Source organism: Passer domesticus, chromosome 6 (assembly GCF_036417665.1).
Source record: "Passer domesticus isolate bPasDom1 chromosome 6, bPasDom1.hap1, whole genome shotgun sequence".
Taxonomy (NCBI): Eukaryota; Metazoa; Chordata; class Aves; order Passeriformes; family Passeridae; genus Passer; species Passer domesticus.
Window position 1 is genome coordinate 28767810 of NC_087479.1, and position 14963 is coordinate 28782772.

At 33.8% G+C, this 14963-nt stretch overlaps 1 long non-coding RNA gene across 1 annotated transcript; it reads left to right on the forward strand.

The window, feature by feature from the left end:
* Positions 1–3433: 3433 nt before the first annotated feature.
* Positions 3434–11417, forward strand: LOC135302971 (uncharacterized). Its single transcript, XR_010364515.1, has 5 exons — positions 3434–3499; positions 4256–4344; positions 9651–9806; positions 10263–10429; positions 11300–11417. It is a non-coding gene; the product is annotated as an uncharacterized LOC135302971 (long non-coding RNA).
* The last annotated feature ends 3546 nt before the right edge of the window (positions 11418–14963 follow it).

The following is a 14963-nucleotide window of genomic DNA, read 5'->3' on the forward strand; positions in this document are numbered from 1 at the left end:
TTTGCACTCCTCATCACAAATGGCAGAAAATAATTTGGAAGACATTCTGATGAACCCACTGACACTGATGGGAAGATTGCCATTTGAAACCTGTGAGATTGATTTTCCAGCCCAGATAGGAAATAATAAGAAAAGTAAATTAATCAATTAATCAATTAAATAATTGTTTCTTCTCAAATAATTTGTTTCAAATAATTTGTTTCATCTCAAAATAATTTGAGAAGAATAATTTGTCTCAAATAACTTGTTTCTTCTTTCCCTTCCACCCCAAGCCCCCCCCCCCCCCCCCCCCATCTTTTGGTGATGTATCAAAAAGACTTTGCAAAAAAATCCATGTTACAGGAAGGATGTGAACAAAAAGTGACATTTTTTGAATAATTTTCCTTCTCTTGCAATTCATCATTGGGTATGGATAACTCACACAGCCGGGACATATTCAAATAACATACTTATTATAAGATATGCATACCCAAGGGAATAAATATTTATTAAAAATATGCCAAAAGATTATTAAAGCAATTTCTATTCAGAAAATCCAAAATATATAATGTGAAACATTAGTAGAAATATAGAATGAAAACTAGGAAGGGGACGAGACAGCAGAAAATAAGGATGGTGAAAAAGTTTGGAAACTTACAGGTCATGGATGGCACAAAGGCAACATACTCACTTGTTATACCCCAGTGAAAGTATAGCCTTCAGCACTGATGAGAACAACTATTAAGCATATAAAAACTGCCAAAGAAACTTCCCAAAAGAGAAACAATTATAATTAGGAATTTTATCGTTATTCTGAAGCAGCTGACTGCTGGAAAATGTAGCCATAAAAAATAAAATGTAGCTTAAATCCCTCATTTGCTTAAGCTTGTATGAAATGAGAGACTTCAACTTCCATAGCAGTTACACGTCAAGTCTTTTTATTTGATGCAAGCCAAAATTGTCCTTGTCTTCTTAATGCCAGAATTTTTATGTACCTAAGGTGCATGCTGTAATGTGAACTTGTATCTCCTGCCCATGCAAGATGAAAGCTGCAGAGTCATGCTATGCTGCCCTGGGAATTTCATGCAGCAGTCATGCCATGAATAATGGAGGTGAAAGGATCTGGTTCATACAGAGGGCATGTGTGAGCTCACTCTCAGGGCCTGGCGCTCTCAGGGAATCCTCTTGTGAGCTCTGAGGTGGTGTTTGGAGGGCCCCTGAGTGGCCCACACGCTCTGCATAGTCTGACTGGTCAGGAGATGCTGTCCTAAGGGAACTTCGAAGTATGCTGCAGTGGGGCACAGTAGATGCAGTCATTAGATCTCTACACAATAACCAGCAGCTGTACGTCATGCTGACTTGCTATTCACAGCTTGATGAAAAGGCCTAGTGACAGACAAGAAGACAAGCCTGCGACCACCTTCCTTCACGTTATTTTATATGCCAGCTTGCTATTTTGGTCTGCTGTTGTAACCAGACAGCACTCATCACTTCATTCTTTTACATGCTCTCTGACCATGAAATAAAAATCATGATGTACCTAAAAAATAAAAAAAATTAAAAATCTTGCAGATAATATAAAATACTTTTTCTCTTCCAACGAAAGGTGGCCTCCATTGATATTTTCAGCTACTTAATTTTCTTTGTCTAACAATCTCTGTCACTTCTCACCATGAAATTGTACACAGGACCATATGTAACACTGTTGTTTTTATGTCCATATGTAGACTAGCAAAGAAAGCTCTAACTGACATTAATAATTTCTATTTGTCTAGAAAAGCTTATTTTAAATCCCTTTTGGATGGCTGTCTATAAGCTACTGCATTAAGGAAAACTTCAGTGCTTCCACTTTATTCTGTCTTTGGTGCTATTCAAAGTCTCAATGAAAAGCCCCTCTTGCAGTTCTGCAGTTAAAACAACAAAGCACTGCCTATGTTTCTTCTTTAACACAGCTCTAAGGATTTATTCTTTGCTCCTTTATTCTTCCTTTTTCTGAAGTTTTCTTGTCCTTTTCCCCTTTAAAATCTCTTTATCTAAAGCTGAATTAGTTTTCGCAGCTGGTTGGCAAACTGCCATAGTTTTCTACTCTTGTTTGTCAATTTCCAGTTGCCTTCAAACTTTTTACTTTTCTTATACTCTGTTTCTTTTCCTGTTTCATACATTCACTGGTTCCAATTTTAGTCATTTTTATAGAAAAGCAGAGGAAAATTCCTTCCAGGAGGGAGAAAAGGAGATATTCCCTATGTTGAAAAAGGGAAAATAAAAATACCATGAGATTTACCCATTGAAGAATTTCAAATAGCAAACTTTGTGCTTTTTATAAATACTTATAATTTGACCTTACTTTCAGGAAAGAGTAGGCAAATCTGCTACTGTATTTATGCTCTGACCAAAGAGAAAAAAATTTGTAGATCTTTTTCACAGGTTACTATTTTTCTTTATTCCGTCTTAGTTCATTGTAATTTTAAAACATTAGAGATTAAAGATGTATTTATTATTTTTAATATTCTGCAGCCTAATTTCTTAACTAAAGGTATATATAAAATTGCTAAGCTGTATCTTAGGCCTCTGCTAATAAACTTCTTAAAACAATTTGTCAACCTTTCTTTAAGATACACTATAGATTAATACATTTTAATGAGAAATAATAAGAAAATTTTGATTTGCATTCTTCTTTGGAATTTAACAGAATTTCTTCTCTTATTCATTGTTTACTATGGATGGTGTGTTTCAAGCATCTCATAGGCAGTTGTACCAGCAGAGAGAGAGAGAAATAGGAAGAAAGCCTATGAAAAAGACTTTGAACATCATTACAGGGGTTTATGTAGGCACTGTGCAGCCATTAATCTGCCCACTCAAATAATAAGAATAGAATATTTAGGAAAACTGTCAAGGAGTAAGTGCCCAAATGTAACACTTTTATTTTCTCTTCTTTAGTGTTCAGTTTTTAATCTCTTCAGCATGAGGAAAAGGCAGCAAAAGTCCTCACCACCAGACTGAGTCCTTTCTTTTGGATATGGCTACTATAGAATTATTATTACAATTACTGTTGATAATAATTACTATGTTAATTAAAATGTACATTTATATGGACACTGCACCTTCACTTTCTTTGGAAGGGGAATAGAGTATTTCTCATGCTTCCAGAATGCAAATGGTCGGTATTTTTGCCATCCCTATGGCCACAGCTTGCTGGAGTGGGTTACAGCGCTGCACACATTGTCACATCTTGGCAGCTTGAATAGAGTTAAAGCAGATGAAAAGAAAGGCCATATCTAAAGAGAAAACAGGTTTACAGCTTTCACAGCTCTCTCATATGTGAGGTCCTAGAAATTGGCTGTGAAGTGGTGAATACTAGCAGCAGCTGTCCAGTGAGAGGAAGCATAAGTAATGCTTACCCTTGTGGTCTGAGTTACTGCAGGACAGGTCCCAGCTGACTTCAATTGTTAAAAGTTACAGCCTAATTAAACCTTACTGCTTGCACCAAGTATTTCTTCCTCTGTATCTGGGCCAACGTCTTGTGAGTCTATCATTATTTGCTCACTGCTTTTCTGCTTTTACACATACAGTATCATGCATTTTTTCCTTTTAATTTCTCCTGGTGCTGTTCTATTTTAAAAATTAGAATAACTTAAAACTGGCCATTTTGGAAAATAACTGAGTCAGAAAAATGAATATTAAGCTTGCTCTTAGTGCATCCTAAGTATTATTAGACATTCAAAATACTAACTTCAGAGCAATGATGCATTATTTCATTCCATTGCAGAGAGGTGAAGCCATTGTTTCAAGAAGTTTGTTTTTTAAGAAAACATATTAAGATGTTTGGAACAAACTGACTGGTGTCAATATTTTTTAAAGTTTTATCATAACATAGTAGACTAAACGAGCTTAATGCATCAGCAAAAATCACAATAAACCAGAATGAAATTAGGGTGAAGAGATTTAAAACACGCATGTAAATAACTTTAAATGATCTTACATAAAATGAGTGTATTCAGAGTGGAAAGTGTTGCCTTTAAATAAGAACTCTGAAAAGAAATAATATAAATTGCTCTTATTTGGATTTTTCAAAAGTCTAGGTGTAAAATACAGTTCTCTGATACTTTAATTTTACTTTATTTCAATTTAGTATTTAATTTAGGTCTAAATAACTAGAAAAACACATGTAAATTTGAGACTGTTGAAGCCTTAAGTATATTAGTTCATATTTTATGTTTCTGGGGGCTTCTTTGTAGGCCTGAAGATCTTCAGTGATCTCTTGTTTTATGTATTTTAGGGTTTAATTTCATTCATACATGCAATACCCTGATCATCTGGCTGAGTTGTTTTCTGTGGAAAGAGTAGAAGAGCACAATCTAATCAAAGGTGGTATCACAGCATTTTAGTTTGGGGGAGTGGGAAATGTAAACTTTGTAAGTTTGATAGTGAATAGCTGTAATATAGATCTATAGATCTGAGTGCTCTATCTTGCTGTCCTCATATCATAGAATCATAGGACTTAAGTGTTGGAAGGGACCTTAAGGATCATCTAGTCCCACCCCCTGTCATGGAGAGGAACACCTATCACTACACCAGGTTGTTCAAGGTCTTATCTAACCTATCCTTTGAATGTATTATTTTAAAAATAATTTTGTATCCTATACAAATAATTTTGTTTCCTTAACATAAAACTGCAAAAATGAAGACTCAAAGAAAAACACATTTTTTTGGGTTTAAGAAAAATGTAACAATAAGTCTTAGGTTGATAATAACTAATACTTTATTTAGTATTATTGTTTATTTAATTTCTCCATCCAAACATTTTCTTTTGTCCTTGCTCTGGTCTTCATACTCCTATCTCTTTAACCGTTTCTTTAGCAAGCCTTCCAAAGTTTTCTCATCCCAATTTGTCTTACAATGCCACTTTTTTTCTTTGCATAATCTGTCCTGCACTTTCTCTTTGTCCAGTTAAGTCAGTTTGCTCTGATTTCAGAATTTTATAGGTCTGCTGACAACATTTTGCTAACCCATTCCATCTCTCCCTCCTTTTTCACTCTCCAATCCCACAGATTTCTTACTCTATTGCTCTGTCTTCAGTCTAAATTCTTTACCCCAGATGATCACATTTCTCTTCCCAGAGGTAGTCACTAGATTTCTTAGCTTTTATTTGCAAATTCCTGTATAGTTGGTTAATTCTTGAAGGATCATTGATTGTAGCCAGAGAAACCACTATGAAACTGGGAACTTTCTAGAAAAATCAGCTGTCTCCCCAAACATGGTGTGATGTTTTTATATCTATTTTAGTGGGAGGAAAAAAATAAGGAAAAAAAAAGAGCAGTCTTAAGGCATTTCTATTGTTATTCTCTCGATAGCAGAAATAATTCTGGAATTTACAGATGCCAACAAAAACATCCAAATACATATAAAAGTATCAACAAAACACTGTCAGCACAGGGAGTCTCTAAAACATGTAATATCATCTAGGAATGTTTTCCAGATTTTGAAATATCACATACTAAAAGTGTCTTCCTGCCAAAGTACTGCTCTAAAACATTAACATTACATCCAGTTTTTACTCCCAAGACAACATTTCCAATGAAGTAAGTAGCTTCTCTGAGTCCTTTTCTTTGCCTCTCATTCTGAAGTAGCCCAAGCTGAACATATTAATAAAGTCTTTTGTCTGATCAAGTCACAGCTTATAAGAAGCCATCAGCATGGCAGAGACCAATATAGAATATAGATTTTTCAGTGTCTATTTCTGCATTATCTGGGACAAAACTAGATGAACACAAAATAAGATTAGCTTTTCTTTTAGAAGTGGGACTCTGATTTCTTGCCAAGAAGCTCAGGTGGGAAGGAAAGTCCTGTACAGGACAGAGCAGAGAAAGAGAGAGGAACTCCTAGAGAAAGCTGTGTTTGAGAAACAAGCATGTACACAACTTACTGAATGTTTTTACTTCATCTGAACTCTAAGATTACAGAATTATCTACTAGGAAAAAGGAGGGTTGAACATTGTGTTGTGTCTTTCTCAGAAAGGTTATAAGTTCATTTAGAGTAAGAGAAGCTGAGATAATGGCTGGTTTAGGGCCAAACTATTTGGATGTTGGTGGAAACACAACATTTTTTATCTGAAATAAAGCACTGATAAGACAACATCTACTCCCATATGAGAATGGTGCAAATGAACTAGCTAAGTAATTTATGCTCAGAAGTCCCAAAGGAATTAATGAATCATTGCCAATTTTTAACTTGTCTTGGAAAACTGGGAAAGAGTGAGATTTGCAAAAATTGTCCTATTATCCAGAAAAGGATATAACAGAGAATAAGAAATTAACTATCCTACCCACCATTTCAGGCATATAATGGATTAATTAATTTGTAACTTTTCTGGTAATGAACTAGAGATTATAATTACTACTAGATTGTCCTTTTTATTTGCCTTTTTTGTTTTGTGACTTACCTCTCTGTTTGGTTTTGGTTTTGGCTAGGCTATGGGATAGCAAACAGATTTAATTCACTTACTACATGAGGTAAAAGTTTTTTGAATCAAATACTTGTATGTTATGAAATTGATAAATGTGATGTAGCAGGATTAGAAACTGTTTTGTGATTGATATCTAGGATATTTTGGATACCTTTCTTTGTTCCAGTTCTAACCTCTCTCTACCTATATTTTATAGCCCTGGTTTCTGGATCCTTGGATCCTTGATCCATGAACAAATAAAATATTTTCATAAATTGTATGCAACAGTAACTAAAAAAAAAAAAGTTTGGATTTGTTACATGATAATTCTTATTTCCACAAGGAAATAGGGAACTCGGGGGTTCACATTATGAAAGTTGCTAAAAAGAAGCTAGCTTTATCAGTGTATATTGCATACAGTTTGAAAATTATTATATATATAATAATTTAATTATTAGATTTGTAGGCTAATGAAATGCAATGGATGGTTACAATTATGGTAATCCAAATCAAGTGATTTGAGTTGTTAAAAATTAATTTAATATGTTCAACTGAAGAGGAATATGTCATGAATTCATGAAAGCACTTTGCATCTACAGAATACCAAAGATGTCTTAAAATAACAATGACTAGAACCAGATTTTAAGTATTACCATAGATCATATCCTCAGTTTGAGCTTTCCGTGCTCCTGTGAAAAGAGAGCTAACAAAAAACTTTGAATGGATAATAAAGGGGAATGAAGATGAGAAATGCTGGGTAACATATGCAAAAAAAACCCCCAAGCCCCCAAGAACCCCCAACCTCCCTTTCCTCCCACCCCTGGCAAGAAAAACTCAAATAACCCCCAAAAAAACTGAACAAACCAAACCAAAACCCAGCAGCCCCAAAACCAAGATTTCAGAACTGTGAATCTTGCATTACAGTGTAAGTAATTAACTTTATCTTTTGTATTGAAGGGAAGTTTAAGAGATGGGTTGATAAATGAGAATACGTGTTTAAATGTAGGACTTATATCTGACAGAACTGAGCTTTTGGATCATGTAGTCGGAAACAGAACACAAAGTAATTACAGGGAATTGAAATTAGGATAATTCTTCTAGAAATAATACATGGAATTATAGGAAGGGTTGGAATAGTTATGGTTTCCTTAAAGCAGAATTAGATGCAATTTCCAACTTATGGAAAACATTCTACTAGTGGAGAACATAGAGGGCTGCCCTGAATAATTATTATGCCCTTTCTGGTCTTTGAGGGCAAGATTCAGTCCCCATTATGCTTTTGAGCTTATAAGAAAAAGTAGAGAATTTTAAAGTTGTAGCAGACTTTATTTGTCTCCACAATCTCATCTGTGCACCTCAGAGCAGCACACTATGTATAATAATATCTCATCATTTAGTCTGTAAAGTCAAGAGGTTTTGTTTCACTTAATATACATCTGCATTAATGTGTTGTGGTTAAAGATTTTTGATTTTTTCTCTCCTCCAGGGGATAGAACTGGTGATGTTTAGAGAAAGGAATACAGTATGGTAGTGTGAAAAAATAACTGAAAATCATTGTTTTCTTCAGTTCATTTTGCAAAAGTTTCTGCCCAGCTTGCTTGACAGAGCACTTCTAATCATGGAGTTCACCAGTCATACCAAGTCTAATTGATTATTTTGTCTTCAGGAAGCTTGTTGCTTTCTAATTTTTTACTCAGGTTATATCTATGAGGGTTTTTATTTTAGCTTGACAAAACAGTGCAGAATTTGATGAGCTGTGATGTCAGGCACATATTTTTTGGGAAGTATAAGGCATATTAAAATATGTAAATCAAATGGATGATCAATAAGCATTATTAGGAACAAACATGTACATATGAACATAGGCAATAAGAAGGTCAGTAAATACATTCTAAAATGATATTATAAGATTATTCACCTATCAGAAAAGGCTGTGGCATGTGCTGTGACAGTGAGGCACTGGAAGAGGCTGTCCAGAGAAGCTGTGGATGCTCCACCCCTGTAAATGTGTAAGGCCAGGCTGGATGGGGGGTCTGAATAACCTGATCTAGTGGAAATTGTCGCTGTCCATAGCAGGAGATTGGAACCAGATGGTCTTCTAAGGCTCCTTCCAACCCAAGCCATTCTATGATTATTTCACACAAGATGTTGCTTACTGGCTTTTAATGATAAATCTTTTGAGTATCTTTTAATAAGATTTCCCTTGTTGTGATATGATTACTTCTGCCAGTCTATAAATAAACTACAAAAATGTTTCTTAAAAAAATGCTTGACAACTCATTTCTCAAATACCAAAGAAAGAGACCTATAGATGAAACAGGAATTCAGTGCCAATGAAGAAACATCTTTTTGTTTGGGAACCTCTTCCTCTTTTTTCCTTTTGATATTTAGATGGTCTCTTCTGGCCCTTAATGACATACAGAAATTGAAACAATAAAAGAGAATAGCAGTCTTCCAGAAGTTATTATTCAGCTACTAATAATGAAGAACCAGCCCTTTCAGGAAGGTATAGCTAGTGTATCATGTGGTGATACCCACAGAGAGATCCCCTCATAATCTTAGACAGCAATTGTTTTGGAGCATGAAGTGAGATGTTTCATATTATTTATAATTCTGCACACAACCATATAAATTCTTATAATAGAAAAGCAAATCAGTAAGCTCTTTGAAACGCATTCAGTTCAAGTTCTTCAGATGAAATCTTGACCCCATTTAATATTAGAGGCTGTAGAGACTCTATGAAACTTATGTCTTACATCATAAAATCCTGGTGTTTCCTTGCTAGCCTTGCTGGACAACAGACATGACATTGAGCAGCAGAGGTAATCTATTGCTCAGTTGCCTATTCTGGCCTCTGTATTTGTTTCCAAACAATGGGAGAACAAGAGGGATATTTTCGAGATCTATTCTAGCACCTATTACCAAAGTCATGAAGTCACGGGAAATCCAGCAGACTGCCCTTTCCCACCCTTATTAATCAACCTTGAGCTGTGTACCAAGGTAGAAAAATAGACACAGCAACCTTCTGTGGCAAGAATCATAGAGTCAAAGGTTATTCTGACTTGGAAGTCACAGGTTGTTCTGACTGCTTTAATACATTGAAAATAAAATTGTTATTTTATAAAATTATAATTATTGCTTAAACTTATGTAATTTCCCTGTCCTAAGCACTTGTCACATAACAAATTACAATCATAATCTAATAGTTTTTTAATTAAATAATTCCAGGTACACAGATTGCATCTCTGAATTGTGTTGAATACGATCACATATATGAATAAAGGCTCCTATCAATTACATTTTCACTGTTCTTGAGAGTCAACAAGTTTCATGATTATGGGACTCTGGACAGAGGGAATGAATACTATAGTTAAGATCCTCCTGGTAAGATTTCTCTGAGAAAAGAGCTTATAAATCTTACCACACTGAATAGCTGTGCCCCTTTGCTCTTGCAGAAATTTCCTGAAGGTAAGCTGCAGAATTCAGAAAGTCTCAGGTATGGATAGTCATCCTGAACCAATATTTAAACTGAGTCCAAGAGGAAAATTAAAGCAAACTTGATCTCTGGTGCGCATCAAATCTGTCCTGTACCAGAAAAAGCTACTTCTGAATGTTTTTCTGGAGTTTCCTCAAAGTGGTAGTAATCTTACAGAATGATTTTGCCATGTATAAGATTAACCTGAGATTTATTTATTAATATCTTATTATAATATATATTAATATTGTACCACACCTTATAGTATGATACACATTATATAAGTATTGCTATAAACGATAGTATTTATTATTGTGTTATTTAATGTTGTTCAAATCTAGGCTTTTTATGTATTTTTTTTTCAGCCTTATAAAAAAGAAAACATAGATTCCAAGTTTGCTATCTAGGTCTCCTTGAAGAATGGAGAGACCCTTGCATCCATAAATATTTCACCTATCTTCCAGCTCTCTCCCAGGCACCTTTACAAGACAACTCATTCTCAAACAACCTACTTGCCTCCAGTGACAGCAAGGTGAATACAAACAACCAGCTTATCTTAGAAACCTAACTTTTAGATGGCTGAAATTATATGTTGTGAAAACTTCCCCATATGGATATGAAGATTTTTTTTTTTCTTCTTTCCCTGTAGTAACTACATATGTAACTATATAATGCAAGGCTGAGAATGAGGACGCTGTGTTTGAAAACATTTCCTTTTTATTAGATGGTGTTTGTGTCAGGAGAGTGGAGTTTTTTGTTTGTTTTGTTTTCTGGGTTGCTGTTTGTTTGGTTGGTTTTTTATCAAGTATCACAATTTATCAATAACTTGTCAAAAGAATATAGAATAGATTTTTTAAAAACAATTTTTAACAAAGAAAAAGCAGAAAAGTTACCACGCTGGAAACAATAACACAATTTGCAGATCTATGTAGTTATTAACATTTGTATGTGCATCCATGCCAACTGCAGGGAGCTATCCTGAACTTACATGAAGACATAATCATATTGTAGACATTTAGACATTTGCCTGTTAGAGTGGATATACTTAAGCTGAGATTAATGGTTTCCTCACAGAGGTTTCTTGCCACTAGAGGGCTCAAAATTGCTGTGTGATTCAACATAAACATATACATACTTACATGCACAAGGTATGTACATCATTCATATGCGTGCATTTTATTTGTGTCTACACAGCTATAAGTACACATAGATGCACTTACTTGCATTTTAATAGATGATCAATTTTTCTTTTCTTTTAAAGATTTTGGTCATTAAAATGTTTTGGCATTGATAAAATGTAATTCAGACCCTAGAGATTTTTAATAAAACAGAAATTTACCAAATACAAATTATATGCTTCTTTATTTTCATGAAGTAATTACAATTTTTAACTTCATTCTAGGTGGCTAAATTTACCCAGAATGCTCATTTCATCAAACTGAATATTGAAAACAATCACAATAAAATAGTGTACAAACTTCCATGATGAATGCCTGCTGTCATGATATGTTTTATTAAGGTATGTAGACAACACTGAGTAACATGGACACAGTTAATTATTTCATAAATGACTTTCCATAAAAGTAATGCAGTGTTGCAGAATTGATCACACCAAGCATTTTTGCTTGATTACATGACTTATTCTCCTGGGAAATCTTAGAGATTCTAGAGAAATAAAATGTTCATGGAATGCTGACTGTTTTCTTTCACTAATGTGGCAATTGCAACAATGAGAGAAACGGCTTTCAACCAGTTTTAGGTAATCCATTTTGATGTAATGTATAACCTTTGGAGGTAGTGCAACACAGTTCCCCAGATTATTACAATGTAATAATGAATAATTTACCCACCATGTCCAAAAGATAATTAACAAAAGTCAGATTTGAAAAATACAAAGTTTGAGGTATTAATATTTACTATACATTCCGTTCTATATATTTGCAAAGTAATATTTATGTAAGTATAAGAAATCTGATTAACAAAGTAGAACAATGGAGCTTCAGATTATAATGATTAAAAATTATATATATGTATGTTTTACAGGCATGCTCTGCTGTACATAATAAACAGTTTAAATAGTTTCTTAAGAATATTTGCCTGTGTAGAAAATTGTGCAAAAACACAAGAAAAGACAAAGTACTCTTTTTGCAACACTTCAGCGTTTTGATTAGTCGTAAAAAAATGTGTTAAATACAATCACATATATGAATAAAGACTACTGAAGTGAATGAGCATTTGCATAACTGAACAGAATCTTTCAGGGTTTGATGCAGAATAATATCTTTGAATTTGGCAGAACCACATGCGGCTACTGCCTAAATTGTGATTACTACGGTTAGACCCTAAAAACTGAAAAAAAAAACCCCTTAACATAGTCATTTCCTAGAACCATCATCTTTTATTGTTTTCTTAAATTGTTAAAAGTTGTACCAAATGTTTCACCTTTATAAAATGCTAAATTCTTAAAAGAGCACAATAAGTTATCTCGGAGGATGGGCGGGAGTCATTTACATTAAATAGTAAAGCATGCTGGAATGACTATTCTATTGCTAGTTAAACTTAAAAATTACTGTTTGTAATTTTGGACATTTCTGTTAACACATTCACTTTAAAATAAAAAATATGTGGAACTAAGCAAAGATATTTTTGCTCTAAGAATTTTAACCCTTGCATGTCTTGCTTAAAAAAATAGCTTAAAAAATTGTGTATGATGTTAGATTAGAATCATAATGTTTTGATTAAATCAATATCATCTTTTGTGTACTCCTTCTGTGTCTAATATATTAGTTTATCAGTTTGTTACTTGAACTTGGGAAATAACCTGACACACTGGACGACAGATATTAAAAGTGGGGGTTTTGACTGAGTTGGCTGACATATTCATCACATCCTTAGTTCCAAAAGTAATCTCAAAATCAATAAAGCAGACTGGAATATGCTGAAACTACTCTTACTAGACAAAAATTAGAAGTTTTATAAATTTAAAACACATTTTCCTAAGTAGAAGATCCATTTCCCTAATGATAGCCTATTGGTGTCAATAAATTTATGCCAGGAGTAAGGTTCTATCCAGGTGGAGTTTCATGTTCCATTAGGTTCTTAAGGAAAAGCATCCTTCTCATGTTACACCACTGTACAAATTGCTGTAATGATTTTCACCTTTATATTATTGTCCTTGACATAAGAAGACCATTGAACTATCAGAGAGCATTCAGAAGAGGTTGACCAAGATGGTGAAATGCAGGGAGAAGCAGCCAGGGTCACTTGGTTTGTTGGAGCTTGGAGAAGAAAAGGCTGAGGGAAGACTTCATCTCAGTCTTCAACTTCCTCAAGAACAGAAGAGGGGAAGGAGCTGACCTCCTCCCTCTGGTGATTAGTGATAGGACGTGAGGAACTGGAATGAAGCTCCATCAGGGGAAGTTCTGACCAAAACCAGATCAGGAAAATGTGCTTCACTGAGAGGTTGCTCAGTCACTGGAAAAGGGATCCCAAAGAAATGGTCATGAAACCAAGTTCCAAGAAGCAGCTGGATGATGAAAATATTTATTAATAACAATCATAATATGGAAATAGCAGTAATTTGCACAATGATCCCACATGACTCAAGAATTTTGTTGGGTAAAAGGAACTGCAAACATGAATTTTCTTACAGGAGTGAGGACTGGAACTCAAATATATTGATGACTCTTTTTTACTCCTTTCAAAGAAATTACATTATTTTTCATCTGTTGTCAACAATGTATTTTCAATGGATGGGATATGATAGTTTTAACAAATCTCTTCTAAATTAAATAATATTTAGGCTTTAATCTCCCGTAACATCTACATGACAACATAATCTCACAAGTGAATGACAGTCATATATTATTTCTATATCTGTAATATGAGTCTTCTAAAATATGAAATTTTATTCTTAAAAGTGCACTACAGATTAGAAAGTTGATAAGACTTTCCACTATTAAAATGTAAATTTTAGACCAGTAGTTGTTGTTAATCTATTCTTCTGCTCATCTCTGACTATATTCTATAATATTACTGCCAAGACACACGACTGGGTTGTGCCAAATATTAACCAAACTTAAGTGGATAAACTAACAAATAGGAGCAGAAATTCTGAACATAGCTTTTATGAACTTTATTTTAAAAAAATTTGAACAACAAAACCAAACCATGGTAAAGAGCGGGTTTAGGAGATTAAAACCCTTTTCTATTAACACATACAAAGATTAGAGATCATTTCCATTTTAAATACGTACTGACATGCATACCAAGTGGGGTAAACATGTAGGACAAGATCCCGGGGCCTGGGATTACAGGGATCTAACAGCAGTCAATCCAAAGCAATGACAGCATGAGACAGAGGCAGGAGGTCCACTTATAAATACCTTTGTTGTGAGCCATGATGAATCTGCAAGCATTGTTGCTGATGCACTGTGATCCTGTTTTGGGTTTTTTTTTTTGTGATTTGTATTTTTTTTTTTAATTTTCATCTCACTTTCAATGACTCAGTTCTGCAGCAACTTTATTTTTACTGTTTTAACATATTTTTTTCTGGCGTAGAGGAAACTACCTGAACCTTTAATGAAAATAAGAATGAAAATAAAAATACAAATATTTAGAAATTTTGAAACTGGAGTCCTCCTACTTGACTAAAATATTAAAAATATTCTGAAAAAAAAAATTGAAAAAAAAATCAGGCTTTTTATAAATATGATGTGGAATTTCTATAATACTTTATTTGGATTTGTTTATTATAAACATAACACAAGGCTTCACCTTAACTTGTAATTTTAAATTATTGGAAACTGTGTCCTTAGTCTTCATTTTTGCAACTGTCAAATTTTAAATGATATCCTAGCTGTTATTTTGCTCATATATAATTAATTAGAAATGAAAAAAATATATGTTTTTAAATACTCTTTTTATATGTTCTTATTACATGTCCATAAATATTTCTGTGCAAAATTAATTCAAATTGCCCATCACTTAAATATGACAATAATATCTCTAATTGAAAGAAAGCATTGCAGTCTATGTTAATATCTTTTATATAGTTTCTTTGCTCT